Source organism: Emys orbicularis, chromosome 1, assembly GCF_028017835.1.
Source record: "Emys orbicularis isolate rEmyOrb1 chromosome 1, rEmyOrb1.hap1, whole genome shotgun sequence".
NCBI lineage: Eukaryota > Metazoa > Chordata > Testudines > Emydidae > Emys > Emys orbicularis.
Window position 1 is genome coordinate 150,487,951 of NC_088683.1, and position 18,050 is coordinate 150,506,000.

The 18,050-nt window shown below is 46.3% G+C and overlaps 1 protein-coding gene across 1 annotated transcript in view; it reads right to left on the reverse strand.

Moving 5' to 3' along the window:
- LOC135884649 (transient receptor potential cation channel subfamily V member 6-like) overlaps window positions 1–18,050 on the reverse strand; it is a 77,157-nt gene that overhangs the window by 36,524 nt on the left and 22,583 nt on the right. The window lies entirely within an intron of this gene.

Below are 18,050 nucleotides of genomic sequence, written 5' to 3' on the forward strand. Positions count from 1 at the left end.
TTCTCATTTCACACACTGGTTTTACGCAGGTGTGCCTCCACTGATTTCAATGTGGCTACTCTGGATTTACACACTTATAAATGAAAGCTGAAGAAGGCCCTTTGAATCTGGGTGAGAGTAGAATTCAAGCTGGAATAGTGAAAGAACCATAGCGGACAGTTCAGGTGCTCTAGGCAAACAGAAAAGCAAGTGGAATCTCTGTTGTTTTAAGCAGGAATGCTAAAGCAGTTTCTGTAATACTGAGCAGATACCCCCTCAACATCACTGACAAGGACTTTGGAACAATCAAAGAAGAAATACACAAGGGATCTACCAAGGAGCGCCGCCAGCTTTTCTGCCGCCCTAGGCGGCGGAAGGTCCCGCCGCCGAAATACCGCCGTGGTCGCCGCCCCCCAAATTGTAGCACCCTAGGTGACCGCCTAGGTCGCCTAATGGGTTGTGCTGGCCCTGGATCTACCCAGTTTTCACACTGAGCCCACTGAATGCCAGAACAAGACTTTGGAAGTTTCTTCAGTGCTGTGTGAATGCTCATACAGTGCAGGCATGATTGATAAAGCTCATAGTTTTTTCCCCACACTAGACTGTCTCAGTGTTTTGATGAAAAGGAGCTCCAACTAACAGGAGAGAGGTTCAACAGCAGAGGATGCAACACTGCACAGGAGGGTACTGTGGGCATGAGCTATATCATGTTAGTGGCTATGGTGAGAAAAATGTGAATAAAATAAAACAAAATAGACAAGCCCCTAGAAAACACATTATATTGAACAAACCTGCACTGGGCAGAGTGGAGTGGCCTAGCCCAATAGATTTTTTGCATATTGAATTTCTATTCTCAGTGGAACAGCACCTTCTAACTCCACATATCTGCTTCCTGGAGGACTTGTTCTCTCAGTGCAGGATACAAGTAACTCCCGCTGACAGCAAACAAAGACCGAATACTAATATTTTGTATTTATATAGTGCCTTAAATCCAAGGGCTCTAAAGAGCTTTATGAATATTAATGAATCAAGCCTCAGAACACTTGTGGGAGAGAGGGAAATATTTCCCCCATTTCATAGATTAGGCAACCAAAGCACAGAGAATGGAGGCAATTTATTTAAGGTCACAGAGCAAGTCAGTGGAAGAACCAAGAATAGAACCCAGGAAATTTTGACCACCAAACCCCTGCTCTAACCACTAGACTACACACTCTGAGCATGTCCTATTCTAAAGAGGGTCCCAATTAAGTGCCCAAATCCTACATGTGGTGCTAACAGATCAGGTACCAGCTCATGCCAAAGCCCCAGGCCAATTCACTTGTGTGTTAGTATAGATTAAAGTGATTGTTAAATGTATAAGAGTATATTTGGTGTTGAAATTTCATGAAAACTAATGGGATGGTACATGCATTGTTTTCACTTACCTGTATCCCGTTATAATGTAATAGCAAACATTTACATTGTGTATACTCCTGTAACTAACCTATCAAATGCAAAAGAAGCCTTGTGGAATGCAAATGAAGAACTGTAACAGAAAAGTGATCAAAGCAAGTGATCTTTGTGTGTAATGATCAGAGGTCAAAGACTCTAAATGCATTCCTCACTCTCCATCATCAAAGGAAGAGCCCACCTGGGTAGTGAACCTAGCAGCTTGTTTTCTGTGAGAAGAAGCTATAAGTATGGATTCAAAGAAAGATCCTTCATCTCTGCACTGTTTGGATTCTAACAGGCCAGAATAACTGAACGAGAAGATGGAGATCCCCAGAGTTATTCTAGGTAGCCCTGAGAGACTTTTGGGAAACTGGCAGATGACTACATCTCTGCTACCATTTGGAATTACAGACTGTGACTCACCTGTGCATATTTTTTACCTGCTTTAACCTCTCAATAACTCTTGTTTCCTTTTTTTAGCTAATAAACCTTTAGTTAGTTTAGTATAAAATTGGTTGCCAATGTTGTCTTTGGTGTAAGATCTTGGGTAAGTGACTGGTTTCTTGGGACTGGGAGCTACCTGAATGTGGTGTGATTTCTGGTGTAAGTGACCATTTTTCACATAGTCCAGCTTGCCTGGGTGGCAAGATAGACTGGAGAGTATAAGGGGACTGTCTGTGACTCCATGGTAAGACTGGGATAGTGGTCCAGGATTTCACATTTGTTACTGGCTTGGTGAGATCTAATTATAGCACACACCATCAGTTTAGGGTGTCTGCCTTGTTTTCTGACCATCTGCCCTGAGGTAGGCACTCCTAGTGGTGAGCCAGTCAGGCAGCATGACACTGCATTTCCCCCAACCTTTTATGAGCTGCCACGAGAGCTTCAAATTAATACAATTTTCAAAGAAAAAATGGTGTGCCCATTGGCATAAGCTACAAGGTCATGTGGCACATTGTGACACTTTTGAGGTTACCCATGGGTACAGGTGAATTGCTACTGCCTGCTTATGGGTCAAGGGAGCCATGTTTGCCCCACTCTTTCCTTCTGCAGGCTAGCAATTTGCACTCCCCAGCCCTTAGGCTTCCTGAGTGAGTCCTTGAGGCAGAGCAGAGAGAACCTGTTGCTAAGTTTCTGGAGGTAGTTAGCTCCCAGAGTTCTGCTTTGGCCCTGGGGCATGTATCCTGCTAACCTGTCCGTACACCCCACTGCATTACACTCAAGTGCCCAGTCCCTTGGCCTCTGGATACTCTCAGTGCACACAGATTCACTGCCCCCCATGGAAGCAGTGTCTACCAGCTCACTAGTTTGACCTCAGTTACAACACTCTCCTTAGCACACAGCACTTACTGGTATCTATAGTAAAAACAAAGAGAAGTTAAAGTTTATTTAACAAAGCTTAAGGTAAAGATTCAAATAGAAGCAAGTATAAGGATTGGAAATATATAACTACAGATAAAAGAAAAATATAAAACATAATCTAGAGCTTATATTTATTAACAAGTTCCTTTCCTGTCTAACATGGTATTTCTCACCAACGGTCAGTCTATATAGCACTTCAAGTATCAGGTCTAGAGTGCTGGGATCCACTTTTCATTAGACGCTGACAGAGTATTGCCTCCCTAATGGATACCACCATGGGCCCTTCTTTCTCCTATTAGACAGTTCCAGACCTTTTGTCTCTTTTCATAACCAGGGCGTTTTGTTAACTTCAGTTTGCCCTGATGCTAACCCCTAGTCAAGACCTTTTTCTTGGGCTTTTTGGGCTCCGTAAAGGCTCAAGTCTGCACCTTGTCAGAGTGTAAACACTTGGCTGGGTTGGGTCGATAGATTGTCAGCTGTTCCCACTCTTGAGTGAGTTAGCCATGAGAACCACCCTACCCCAGATGACCAGTTTCACCTCCAGCAGCTTTGGAACACAAAGTACTTATATAACTCTTAAAATTTTTCCATCCATCCATCCCACAATAACTATGATGACCAGTGAGTTCTTAACTTTCAGCAGAGACCACACATGGCCATAGGTAGCCACGGAAAAAAATTTGTGGATGCTTAGCCAGCTCCCCCCAAAGCCTCCCGTCTGCCTGCTGCCCCATTGATCAGTGCCTCCCGCCTGCTGCGATGAGCTGGAGCGGGGACAGGGCGTGCTGGGAGGAGGGGCAGAAATGGGAGGGAAGAGGCGGGACAGGATGGGGGCTTGGGACAGAGTGGGGGGGTTGAGCACCTCCCAGGCCTGGAGGAAGCCGGCGCCTATGCACACAGCTTTCTTTGGTGAAATATCATGCTGATCACAGGCGAAACATGTCTGTCTGGGCATGTCTAGGCAAATCCTTGAGTATAGACTTGTAACTGTGTACCCCCATCCATTGCCAATGTGGGGCACTTGGGTCACATACATGCCATAGCACAGGGACTCACCCAGCCAGCTTAGACTGCCAAAGTCAGACAGCAGTTTGCAGTCTGATAATGTGATAGCCCAAGCAAATATACTGATTAGATGCACTCCCATGTTTCCTAAAAAGATGATGTAAACCACCTCTAGCAGCACGTAATGCAGCATGGTGTACTAAGTCATGCCCAGGCCTACAGCAGTGGGTCAAGAGTGAGGTCACTGGCAGAGCTGCGGTGCAGAGCAAGACTGAAACAACAGAGGGTGCTGCAATTCAGGATAGAGGTGCTTCGACAGATGTGTGTGGGGTCATGGGACGGGGGGAGGGGGGAAGAAAGGGGGCTACATCCCTCTCTGGACCTTCCTCAGTATAGCTGTGTGGAGAAACCCGAGCCTGGAGCAGCAGGGGAATGTAGGTCAGAAATGAGGTGCACTGGAGGAAGGGGAAAGCTTGCTCCGCATGTGCCTGCACTATATACCACTCTAGCTAGTGCCATCAGCCACTCAGTTCTGTGAGTAACACAATCTCTTCCATAGTAAAAAAGACAGATAAGATAGTGAGGCTGTAACACCCACCAAGTTGCTCTGCAGATGCCATAAACACCAAGAGCCAAGTCTGTTTTCCTGCACAAACCCTGACCCTGCTGCTCAGTACAGGTGGAAATGAAGCCTTTGCACGCATACATGTGGATCCCATTCCATCTGCCACCCTTTGTGGGGCAGGGTCCATCATATTTCCCGCCCTTCACTATGAGAAATGGATCCTGTGAGTTACACCCAGATGATCCTAACAGACAAGCCCAGCTCACTGCTCCAGAGAAAGGTGCCAAAAACCCTACTGCAGAATGCCTGCCGATATTCAGCCTGAACATTTCCCCTTTGCTCAATGCCACCCCATTAGTCCTAGTTATTATCTTAAAAATTCCACAGTAAAAGATACATTCCTTGTTGGCCAGCTATTGACTGAGAGCAAGAGATGAGATAGGGCCTTTTGTGTGAGGAAGGGGGATTCCTCCCTTTCTTCCTGGTCTCCTACTCAATCACAGCCCATGACAGAGTGATGTATATACAACAAAATAAAGAACTGACTCAAACCATCACCCCTAAATATAGTTAAGCTTTGTGTACCATCTATTTTAATGGTACACAAAGCTTAACTATATTTTTAAAGAACTTTTAAAAATGATTTTAAGCGAATGCAAAGATCAGCTTTGTCATTCAGCAGAAGTATAAAATAAAAATCCAGCAATGCAAGCAGTACGGCATGCACTTAAACTCTAGGTTAAAGATGCCAGGTGTAATATCCAGGCAAGGGCTGCAGTGACTGAAGAAGAAACCATTCCCTCCTAAATATACTATCCCAGGATTTACCCTGAGCCATGAGCTGGCTGGGATAATTTGTAGATGATAGTGATGGCTTTTTGGTGGTATCTGTACGAAACACATTAATAGTCCTCAGTTCAGCTCCTAGCAGACACATGTTCATGCTACAAAAAACATAATCCCTCCCTAGTGACACTGTCAACCTCATCAGAGAAGGCCAAGGACTGAACGACATTCTCCTTGCAGGGCTCAAGCACATTTGCTGGCAATCTCTCTGCCCTGCTATGCCTATGCTGTACCTGTTCTGGGGACAGAAGATTTCAATCTCCTGGGCTGACAATTGGGCACATTGTGCCAGTCCTAACTTCACTTCCCTCTCTCTCTCTCTCTGAAACATGTCATAAGGGAGCAGGTTTGGGGTGGGAAAGGAGAGCAGAAAGCAGCAGGAGTGAATCTCAATCTGGTATCTGCTGTGGTACGTTTCTGGCCAGGGAAATATCCACTTCCCCTTTCCAAGCCACAGCCATGCAACAGATGCACCAGAAAGTCACTGGGAAAGATCAGACTTGGGCATCCCCTTCAAACAGCTTGAGACTGCTGGCTGGAATCCAAGGAAGGGCGTGGCCCAAGCAGCATGGAAGGTTTGGTTACCGTGCTTCTGATGCAGGGGGATGAAAGAAAGAGGCAATTCCAAAGAGAGAGAGCTGAGAAGAGCCAGCAGCTCGGCAGCTCTCTCCCTCAGAGATACCACCCTAATGTATCTAAGCAGATTGTAAAATCTCTGGAAGAACAAAGATACAGCCCCACAGAAATTCAACTTGTGAGCAAGATTCCCCAGCCTGCAAGTTAGGTCATTTGTCTGCAGCTGTCTGAGGAGTCATAGCATGCACTTATGAAACAGAAATGCACATTCTTCCCCTCACCCCACAGCTTTGCTGCCAGTGCCCCTTATTCCTGACGAGGGTTGCCAGGCATCAGGTTTTCGACCATAACACCTGGTCGAAAAGGGACCGCTGATTGGGCCATTAGAAGTCCAGTTGGCTGCCTGCAGTGGGGCAGGCAAGGTGCCTGCCAGGCTCTGCATGGCTCCCGGGAAGCGGCCAGAATCTCCCTCTGGCTCCTAGGCATAGGGACAGTTACCGGGGCTCCGCCTGTTGCCTCTGCCCCAAGCACCGGCTCCCAATGGCCAGGAACCACAGACAATGGGAGCTGTGGGAGTGGCACTTGCAGGCAGTGGCAATGCGCAGAGCCACCTGGACGTACCTCCACCTAGGAGCCAGAGGGACATGCCAGCCATTTCCGGAAGTTGCCTGAGGTAAGCGCCACCTGGAGCCCATACCCCAAACCCCCTGCCACACCCCAATGCCCTGCCCCAGCCCTGAGCCCCCTCCTGCACTCTGAACCTCTTGGCCCCAGCCCAGAGCCCCTCCTGCACCCTGAACCCCTCATTTCTGGCCCCATTCCAGAGCCTGCACCCCCAGCCCAGAGCCCGTACCCCCTCCAACACCCCATCCCCTGCCCCTGCTCTGTGAAAATAAGCAAGTAAGTGAGGGTGGGGGAGAGCAAGTGATGGAGGGAGCGGGGATGGAGGGAGCAGGGGTGAAGCCTCAGAGAAGGGGCAGGGCAGGGGCAGGGCAGGGGTGAGGCAAGGCAAAGATGTTTGGTTTTCTGCAAATAGAAAGTTGGCAACCCTATTCCTACCCCACAGCCACCCTGTTATCCCAGCATTTGGGAAGGAAGAGAGAAGCTCCCCCACCAAATGGCCAAGAAGGAATTAAATGAGAACATGACAGAAGAAAGAAATCTTCCAAGCAACCAAGAACTATGAGGCCTGAAGTTTCCACACTCCAAGCAGCCTGGAGACATGGTTGAGCCTGTGAAGCTCAGAGGGAACTGACTCCTCCTTTGAAGGAATGAATTCTGAGATATGTGTGTAGAGATGGGAGTGCTGGAGGAAGGGGCAAGGGGGTTGTCACAGGAGAAAAATAAATAGCTGCATTTCATGTTGCAAATGGAAAATAGTGGTTGTGAAGTTACAGATTCATATCTTCCAAGGCCAGAAGGGACCATTGCGGTCTAGTTTGAGCTCCTGGATAACACAGGCCATAGAACTTCCCTGAAATAATCCACCACAATCCTTGGTAAATTGTTCCAATGGTTAATTACTCTCTCTGTTAAAAATTTACACCTTATTTCCAGTCTGAATTTGTCTAGATTCAACTTCCAGACAGTCGGAAAGATTATTTTCCCTTCCTACGGCCACGCAATTCCGAGAATGATGCCTCCAGGTGACCTACAGATGGCCAGAGTTGTCTAAAGTCATGTCTACTGCCAGCCCCTAAGGCCAGTGCAGGTATGTTCCCAGTCATGGAGCTTCCACCACTTCCCTTGGGGAGACTATCCTACAGCCTCATAGACCCCTCATTGTTAAGAAATATTTCCTGGTATCCAGACTTAATTTTCTCTCTTTTCTTATTTTCCTGTTCTCTATTTATACCCCCGCAGGCCTCCCTAAAGAATTCCTTTTGTTTCTTGGCTTATATACCTATTAAATACCTGTACATAATTCTCATGCGCCGTCACAGACATTATGTTTCCTGTAACAATATATGTATGTTACAATAACTATAACAATGTATCTAAATCAGCCTGCTAGCAGAATATCTGGAATTATTCAACTTCTTCTAAACAAGTGCCGAGAAATCCTGGAGCTTATCCAGAACAGACTTTCTTGACCCCACTAGTTGAGACACCTGCACTCTTGGCCCTAAGGGCTTCTCAGACATACACTGAGGTCTAGGGCTTTGGACTTTGAGGTTCCCACAGGAACTAAGGACCATCGTGAACCTCACCATCTTACATTGTAAGTGCAAGAAAAGTTTCTTTGACCTGCCTTCTCTACCATAAACAATATCAACATGTGTGTGTGTGTATATATACAATAAAAACTGAATTCCAAAACGAGACACTCCACTGCATACACTTCCCTCTGGAGGAGTGGATGAGAGAACAAATACACGACGTTAGTCATGTTTCTTAATGTACTACTGGACGGCGCTCAGATACTATGATGATGAGTGCAGTCTAAGGAGCTATGTAAAATAAAACAGTGACAGCTGAAGAATTGCAGGCATAGAAATCTGCTGCTCTGTATAGAGGGGGTTAATAATGAATCAGAGCCAAAATACACTCGACTGGCTCAATAGGGGACTCATTCACAATAACAGAGGCCTTGACTGGTCATCCAGTTCAAGAAGCAACAAATTTTCAGATTTCTTTCTGAGCACACTGGGAGATCTGCAAAGATCAGCTCCCAGCCAACATGCTCAGCATGGCTCCTAATGAGTGGCTCCGGGGAAGGAGACATCTCCCAGCCAAGTCACACCCAGTGCTGCTTCTACTGACTCAGCTCAGAGAGGGGATGTTTCCCAGCTGAAACATGTCCCAACATGGTTCCTAATGACTTGGTTCAAAAGGGAGGTTCCTTTTAGTTCCCTGCCTGTAGCAATGAGGCAATACTGACCTTACAGCAATGGCATCACGATGCATGGTGCCAGGTTAAAGGTCGTTTGCAAGGTCTGTGCCACACTGACAAAGCAAATGGGATATTCCCCCCAAAGCCACTTTTTGCAAGAAAACCCCAATGATCTTGCCCTCTGGTTGGCATTTTAGTGTCTCTAGTCTCATTCACAAACTGGAAACACAGAGACATCTGCAGAAATTAAATGAATGAAAATTCTACTACTGCCTAAATTTATCCAAATCTCCACATAAAGGTTCAGGGTTCAAGTTTGGAGGTGAAGTTTATCTGAGGGGCAGTGCTGAGTTAATTTGATCTGAGCCAGGAAAAATGTTCAGATTTTTTTAACACAGGCAAAATCTGCAAACACTAGTGCTCCAAGATGAGACACACTTAGCATGGCTTGGCACTGGGAGAGATGTTCCTCAAATGCAGAACTCAGTGCGCCTCCATAGAATCATAGAAGATTACGGTTGGAAGAGACCTCTGGAGGTTATCTAGTCCAACCCCCTGCTCAAAGCAAGACCAACACCAACTAAATCATCCCAGCCAGGGATTTGTCAAACCAGGCCTTAAAAACCTCTAAGGATGGAGATTCCACCACCTCCCGAGGTAACCCATTCCAGTGCTTCATCACCCTCCTACTGAAATAGTGTTTCAGTATCCAACCTAAACCTCCCCCACTGCAACTTGAGACCATTGCTTCTTGTTCTGTCATCTGCCACCACTGAGAACAGCCCAGCTCCATCCTCTTTGGAACCCTCCTTCAGGTAGTTGAAGGCTGCTATCAAATCCCCCCTCACTCTTCTCTTCTGCAGACTAAATAACCCCAGTTCTTTCAGCCTCTCCTCATAAGTCTTGTGCCCCAGCCCCCTTATCATTTTCGTTGCCCTCCGCTGGATTCTCTCCAATTTGTCCACATCCTTTCTGTAGTGGGGGGAGCAAAACTGGACGCTATACTCCAGGTGTGGCCATACCAGTGCCGAATAGAGGGGAATAATCACTTCCCTTGATCTGCTGGCAATGCTCCTACTAAGACAGCCCAATATGCTGTTGGCCTTCTTGGCAACAAGGGCGCATGCTGACTCATATCCAGCTTCTCGTCCACTGTAATCCTCAGGTCCTTTTCTGCAGAACTGCTGCTTAGCCAGTGGGTCCCTAGCCTGTAACAGTGAATGGGATTCTTCCTTCCTAAGTGCAGGATTCTTCACTTGTCTTGTTGAACCTCAACAGATTTCTTTTGGCCCAATCTTCCAATTTGTCTAGGTCACTCTGGACCCTATCCCTACCCTCCAGTGTATCTAGCTCTCCCCCCCAGCTTAGTGTCATCTGCGAACTTGCTGAGGGTGCAATTCATCCCATCATCCAGATCATTAATAAAGATGTTGAACAAAACCGGCCCCAGGACCGACCCCTGGGGCACTCTGCTTGATACCGGCTGCCAACTAGACATCGAGCCGTTGATCACTACCCATTGAGCCCGACAATCTATCCACCTTATAGTCCATTCATCCAGCCCATACTTCTTTAACTTGCTGGCAAGAATACTGTGGGAGACCATATCAAAAGCTTTGCTAAAGGTCAAGGTATATCATGTCCACCGCTTTCCCCATATCCACAGAGCCAGTTATCTCATCATAGAAGGCAATCAGGTTGGTCAGGCATGACTTGCCCTTGGTGAATCCATGTTGACTGTTCCTGATCACCTTCCTCTCCTCCAAGTGCTTCAAAATGAATTCCTTGAGGACCTGTTCCATGATTTTGCCAGGGACTGAAGTGAGGCTGACCTGTCTGTAGTTCCCCGGGTTCTCTTTCTTCCTTTTTTAAAATATGGGCACCATGCTCCCTCTTGCTGCTTCATTCTGTGATTTTAGTTCAACAGCTTGGGATCAGTAGAGGCACACATGCAGAACCGAAGTAAAAAATCCATTCTACTGCAGTGATTGTAACGGCCACAGAGTGGCAGCAGAGGTCTGAGTGATGTGAGAAAAGGCTGAAAAACTACAGGGCTCACTGAGGAACTGTCTGATGTGAGGTTTTTCTGCTCTGAAAGTCTTGCTCAGTTCAGGAGTACAAAGAGGAATATTCTGTACACTACTCACCTGGGGAACGGATATGAAGTCAAGCTTCAATGATGGCCAAGCAGGAAAGATCCCAGATTGACCCTGAGAGCAGAGCCCAGGTCAAGCTTGCAAAGGCTACCAATTAGAAAACACTATATTACTTACTTGTAAGTTCTCCATATTTGATCTGGAATCACTGAGAGTAATAAATTGAACTTCAAAATGTCACTTTTACAGTCAATTTGCAACGTATGGGCCCCAGTCTTTTCTCACTTATATTGGCATAAATCAGGAGTAGCTTCAGAATCACTCTGGTGTAGCTGAAATCAGAACCGGGCTCAGTACCTGCCCTTTGGATTAGACTGCTGTATGACAAGGGATAGTTGTTTGAAAAAGTGTCCATAAAAGGGCTGAAAGAGTCACATCAGACATATCCCAGCAACGAGTCTTTCATCATTTCCTTTGGGGAGACTATTCCAGGGGCTAATAGACCTCACTTAAGGGAAATGTTTCCCAATTATGCAGCCTGGATTTCCCTTTGCTCAGTTTGATCTTGTTTAGTTCCTCCCCCTTCTTTATGGTGTTTACACACATCAGATCCTTGTAGATGCCTATCATTCCCCCTAGAGCCAATGTTTAGTCAAACAATACATAGTCAGGTTTCCAATCTCTCTTCACATGTCAGTCCCTCCAGCCCACTAATCATTTTCATTGGCCTTCTCAAAAAATTTATCCTATTTTTCCATCATCTTTGTAACAAAAACAGCAACAACCCCCCCTCCCTCCTCCCTTCCTTGAGCCAGGAGTGACAAACGCCAGGCAGACGGCATTTCAAAGGGCAGGTAGTTTCCCCCAGGCAAGTCTGTGGTTTTAGTGACACACACCTACTCTTTAAATCTGATCTGTGGTATATTTACACAGGTCACAGGGAGGAAGTTAGAAGCACTCCAGCTAAGCTGGTTACATGAACAGGAGGCCAACAGCTCAAAAGCTATTCCCCTGCTGCAGCCCTGGAGCGCTGGAACATGGCACCCCTGCTGGAAGAGAATTCAAACAGGGGCGGCTCTATGTTTTTTGCCGCCCCAAGCACGGCAGTCAGGCGGCCTTCGGCAGCGTGCCTGTGGGAGGTCCGCCGGTCACACGGATTCGACGCCATTTCTGCGGGTGATCTGCCGGTCCTGTGGCTTCAGCATACTCGCCGCCGAATTGCCGCCAAAGCCGTGGGACCGGCAGACCTCCCGCAGGCATGCCGCCGAAGGCTGCCTGACTACCGCCCTCACGGTGACCGGAAGGCCACCCCCCGCGGCTTGCCGCCCTGGGCATGCGCTTGCTGCGCTGGTGCCTGGAGCTGCCCCTGAATTCAAAGACTGCTTTTCATCCTGAGAGAACCCACAGCATTGATATAGTTTACAGAGGGATTCATCACCCACTGCCAAAATGTAGCCAGCTTTGTGTATGGAAAGCATAACACATTCCACCTCAAAGAAAAGCCACTGACAGAACCAGGCAGAAGATTTTTGTCTTGCTCTGAGGAGCTGTACAGCCAAGAGAGTATTTCCTAGGCATGCAGCAGCAGGATACAAGGCAGGTCACATAAACTGGTCATGATATTCAGAGGCTGTCCCCTGACTCAGCTGCACTGGGTGGATCACAATAGAAAAGGGTCAAGGGTGGTCAGCAGAAGCTGACTTTTAAAAGCTCCCTTGCAGGCTTCAATTAGTAGAGATAGAGGAGGGAAAGCACCGGGAAGCGAACAGTGTGTGATGGAGCCCAGCCCACTGGAACTAAAGGTTCCATTCTCTCTTGATGGAAGTCAGTCGGAGGTGTTGGATGTTCAGCATCCTTGAAAGGGAGGTCACTGGTTTAGATGCCTAAATATGTCCTTAGGAGCCTATCATTAGGCAGCCATGTTTGAAAATCTTGGCCAGAGACCTTTGGGTCTGAGTAGAGTTATTCTATCCCTCTGTATAGTCTAGGAAGGAAAGACACAGATCCAAGTACCGTTTTCCTACCATGTTGGTATTTTCCATTGCAACTGTGTCCCAGATCCACAAGCCTCAGGACGGCCACAGATAGTTTGCCCCCTCCCCGAAGATGAGGCAATTACATGTTAGAGAGATTCAAGTTCTTCCCACTTATAACATTTTTTCATTAACAAATGTGTGGGTCCTTAAAACTTCATACCATGGCCACCTGGAGCATCACAGCAGCTGTGGAGTTAGAGCTCAGATCCTCCTGCACCAAAAAGCACAAGTTCCAACCCTTTGGAGCCTTTAGCTGCAGGCAGAACAAGGCCAATGACACACAGCTGAGCAATTCTGATTTTATGCAGGAGAGGACACCATGCTGGGCAGTTCATTACAGTTCACAGGACCTTCTAAGATAAATACTGCTGGCTCTGATAGAAGCCAAGCAGGGGTTATTTTCTTATATATGTATTCATTTTTAATAAAAGGGGATACTTGGGACCAGAAATCTTGAATAACTGAATATTCCTACCCAATATACAGGAACACCCTAATTTTTGCCTGGGTACACCAACATAGGTTTGACAGATGGATGGATTTTAATTACGGGTGATGCATTTTCAGCTTGTACACTATGTACAGAACATTTCTAAGAAAATTATTGACCTTTACTTTTCAGCTGTAAAATAACTGTCTTTCAACTTTCCCATCACCTGATAATTGACTTTAACCCTTAGCTGCCAGGAGTCTGGCAATAAAAAAGGCTTTACTAAACAGATCATGAAACACTGGGGTCAAGCACAGACCTCATTGTCTTTTTTGCTGGAGTTGGGGTGTGAGCTCAGTGTTCAGGCCAAATTCCAGCTTGGATAATTATGACTTGCCTCCCTAAATTCCTGCTGCAGTTTCAGTTGTATATGGTGCTCCTGCCGCCTTACCCTGAATTGTTGAGTGTTGTGTACTGTTAAACAGATGCCTGTTCCAACTCCAGAGGCACCTGCTTTTCATTTTATTACTGATTTTTCTCCCTCTTTTTCTCTGTCTCCTCTATGTATATCTCACATGAAACCACCTTTGCTAAGGTGGAATTCAAGTTGAAGGTGGCACATGTCAGTGGTTTGAAAAGATTTTACCTTTCAAGAATATTAGAGTTAAAAAACTAATGAATGTTTGAAAACCAAGTAATGCCGAGTTTAAGGCACTGCTCACACTGGACACCCGAACTACCTTACCAGTCTGCCATCTTCCCGTCTTGGCACATATAGCAGCAAAAATGTGCACCATGGAACACTGCTTTTATAATCTCCACTACTGACTGTGGACCTTTGTTCTTTCCATATGAGTGCTCTATGTTCATGCCCCAGACAGATGGAGTCTGGACTGAGGCCAGGTCAGCACTACAAACTTACATCAGTATAACTACATCATGCAGGGGGGTGAAAAATCCACCCCCCTGAGTGACGCAGTTATACCAACCTAACCCCGTGTGTAGACAGTGCTATGTCGACGGGAGAGCTTCTCACACGGACATAGCTACCATGCTGATGGGAGAAGTTCTCCCATAGGCATAGTAGTGTCTTCACGGAAGTACTATAGCAGCACAGTTGCACTGGTACAGCTGCTCCACTGCAGCATTTTAAGTGTTGACTTGCCCTGAGTCTGTAAGGCGCTGAGTGCCCTCAGGGCCATGCAGGCTTGGGCCCTTCTTGAAGGGAGGGAACACTTGCCTTCAGAATGTTATTTATCTAATTAGGAATGTTAAACACTTTTCTACCTGTAGATGTAGGAGCATGAGATCATAAAGCAGCCTGATTGTACCTGATGAATAGGAGGCATTCTTAGCTTGTTTTGGTCCCTCATTAGATAGCACTCCTTGCTATAGATGGGTAAGGCAATCTGAGTTTCTGATCATCTAAGAGTATTTCTACAGGGCAGAATTAAGGTGGTTTGGGTGCCTTGTATCACCTAGTGCTTTTCCTCTGCCTCCTGCTGCACTCCAAAACTGATGCTGAGCATCCCCCTCCTCCTCTGGTCCCCTTTGCTCTGGGTAGCCCTCCAGCCTGACACCCACTCTTCACAGTGTCTTCATGCTCCAAAGTCCTCTCCCCTACATTGAGCCCTCCAGAGACTCATTCCCTCCAGGCCCCGGCCCCACCAGACGCATGGTGATTTGGGAAAGAGGTGTGCAACAGCAGTTCAGGGTCACTGGAGGAGAAGGTGGAAGGGGTGAAGCATTAGCACTTCCTTCCCTTCTCTACCCCATGCTATGCATCAGCAGGAGTCCCTTAGATGAGCCATGGGAGGTTTGTCTTGGTGGAGAAGTAACTACAGCACTAGACTGGAATTCAGAAGACCTGGACTCTATTCCCAGCTCTGCCACTAGCCTGCTAGGTAAACTTAGGCAAGTTATTTCCTCATTGTGTGCCTTAGTTTCCCCAATGTGAAATGAAGATAATGATACGTACATTCTTTGCAAAGCATTTTGAGATCTACTGATGGAATGTGCTATTTAAGAGGTAGGTACTGTTGTGCCTTTGCGTGCTGCACCCCTGAGCTGCTCTTAAGTGTCCCCCTCCCCAATCTGGCTCTCTCTGCCCCTAGTTAGAGACTCAACACTCTGTGCGGTCATGCTCCATCCTTCCCCAGTGAATAAAGAGAGAGTAAAATCCCCCAGGGGATTAGGACTCACCCAGCGGCCACCTGCTATGAAGTGACTATTGGTGCAGGTAGAAGGTCCCAGAGCACCAGCCCCTGAGGCCTGAAGCTCTCTGCTCGCCTAAAAACTGGTATAGAGTTGGCAGAGACAGTGCAAGCTTCCAGCACACCATGTAGCCTCCCCCAATATGACCCAAGCCTCACCTGGAGGGAGTGCATCTAGGTTCAGTGCGGCAGTTCAGTCTGCCTAGCCCAGTATTTCTCCAGAGAGGAGACCTTCTCTGCTAGTTTACCAAAGAATTATGATGCACATGCCTCCTTCTCTATCTGGCTGATAGCTTTCTGGCTTTGCTTTTGATAGCTAACAAAACGAGAGCCTGCCCCTTCCACTATGATAATATGGCAGTGAGAGAGGGAAAACCATTCACACAAGCCTATACTCCACCCCTCCACCAGTGTTCAATGAATCATGCAAAATCCACACTTCTCAACTTGGCTGGGAAACAAAATGCAGCACAGACTAACTTTGCAACCTGGCAAGGGGATATTTAGTTTCTGAGCATTGCACCTTTAAATGCCTAAGAACTCTGCTTGACTGCAGAGACAGCTACCTACTGTGATCTCACTAGTGCTGCACTCCTCATGTGGGTTGCTAAGACCTTTGGGGACACATCCCACTGCTCTTAGAGCTGCAGCAAGCTGAGATGCTCTATAATTCTTTCCCAGGGAACTGTGGGAGCATGTGTCTGTCCTTCTGGGCACATGGGAGGAATTGTGGGAAGGCACTGGAGGACTATCAGAACTTGGGTGGTTTAAGCCTGTATCTTCACACTGCAAAGTGGGGAGGTTACCAGCCAAGTGAAAGCCTCACTCAGATTTTAAGCCTATAGCCCCAGGCCAGGCTAGTCCAAAGCTGCACCACACTCGGCTGAGAGGGTTTTTATGTGTGGATGGGAGGGGGGTTAGGGGCAACACCCAAGTAAGATCCTGGGCTAACTCTGCAGTGAACACATAGGGTATGTCTACACAGCAACTAGACACCAGTGGCTGGCCCATGCCAGTCGACTCGGGCTCATGAGGCTCAGGCTAAGGGGCTGTTTCACTGCCATGTAGACTTCCATGCTCGGGCTGGAGCCTGGGCCCTAGGACCCTGCAAGGTGAGAGAGTCCCAGCGCTCGGGCTGCAGCCTGAGCCTGGAAGTCTACACAGCAATGAAACAGCCACATAGCCCAAGCCCTGTGAGCCTGAGGCAGCTGGCATGGGCCAGCTGCAGGTGTCTAGGTCAGGGGTAGGCAACCTATGGCACGTGTGCCAAAGGCGGCACGCGAGCTGATTTTCAGTGGCACTCACACTGCCCGGGTCCTGGCCACCGGTCCAGGGGGCTCTGCATTTTAATTTAATTTTAAATGAAGCTTCTTAAACATTTTTAAAACCTTATTTACTTTACATACAACAATAGTTTAGTTATATATTATAGACTTATAGAAAGAGACCTTCTAAAAACGTTAACATGTATTACCAGCACGCAAAACCTTAAATTAGAGTGAATAAATGAAGACTCAGCACACCACTTCTGAAAGGTTGCCGACCCCTGGTCTAGGTGCTGTGTAGACATACTTTGCTTTTGTCTATTGTCATTTTCTTCCTTAATCTTGATCTAATCTAGCTCTAAAGCTAAAGTGGATATTTTGCTCTTTGTGTATAGAAAACAAACTGCTAACTACCCCCAAACAAGGAAACACAACCCAGCACAGTCTGACCACATACTCACCCACTTAATGGGATGAAGGAAGATGAGATCATCATTGGGGTTATGCCTTTCATCTCTGGAGACCTAGGTGCTAATTTTGTGAAGGTTGAATCTTAAAAGCTTCCAACTGGAGGGGAACACAAGAGCCTGTGTGTGTGAAAAACCAAGGCTCTCTCACCATACCCCCACAAATCTCTCATACAATATAGCCAACACTTTTTGCTATCAGTCCTTGATGAAATACAGTGTTACCAACTCTCATGACAGTTGGTACTGTTATTAAAGCTCCAGCTCCTGGATTCATGTGATTAGGTCAGAATCTCAGCTTTCATTTAAAAAATGTAATTTCTAGCTCTCATGGTTGTGGAGAAAAAGTTGAAAATGTGAAACCTTAAGGCCAGAACACTAGGAGGCAAAGCTAAAAATCTCAAAGTTATTTTTAAAAGGCTTATGATTTTTAAGCCAATCTCATGTTTTCTGGAGTCCCAATTCATGCTTAGAGATCTTTAGGAACCAGAATTTCTCTTTTGTGGGAAATTTTGCTATTTCAAATTTTTTTTGTTTCAAATTGGAAAAAAAAACCAATGAATTTTGCAATGTCCCACTAAATGATTTTTTTGGGAAAAAATTCATTTTGAGTCACCCAGATTGTTTAGGTTCAATAAAATCAAAATGTGTTGATTAACATGTTATTTCAATTTTTAAAATGTATTTTATAATATAATGTAAAATAAATGTTGAAATGAAAAATTGAAACATTCTGTTTTGAAAAGGTGAAAATTGAACATTTCAAGGCTGCATTTCAATTTGTTTTTCCAAAATAAAATTTTATTGAAACTGACATATTCCGACAGAAAGTTTGCATTTCAAGGAAATGGCATTTTCCAGTGGAAAATTTTCAACCAGCTCTACTCAAGATTTTTGAATGCTTGGGATGGCAAAACTGGAAATATTACAAAGATATATCACAAAC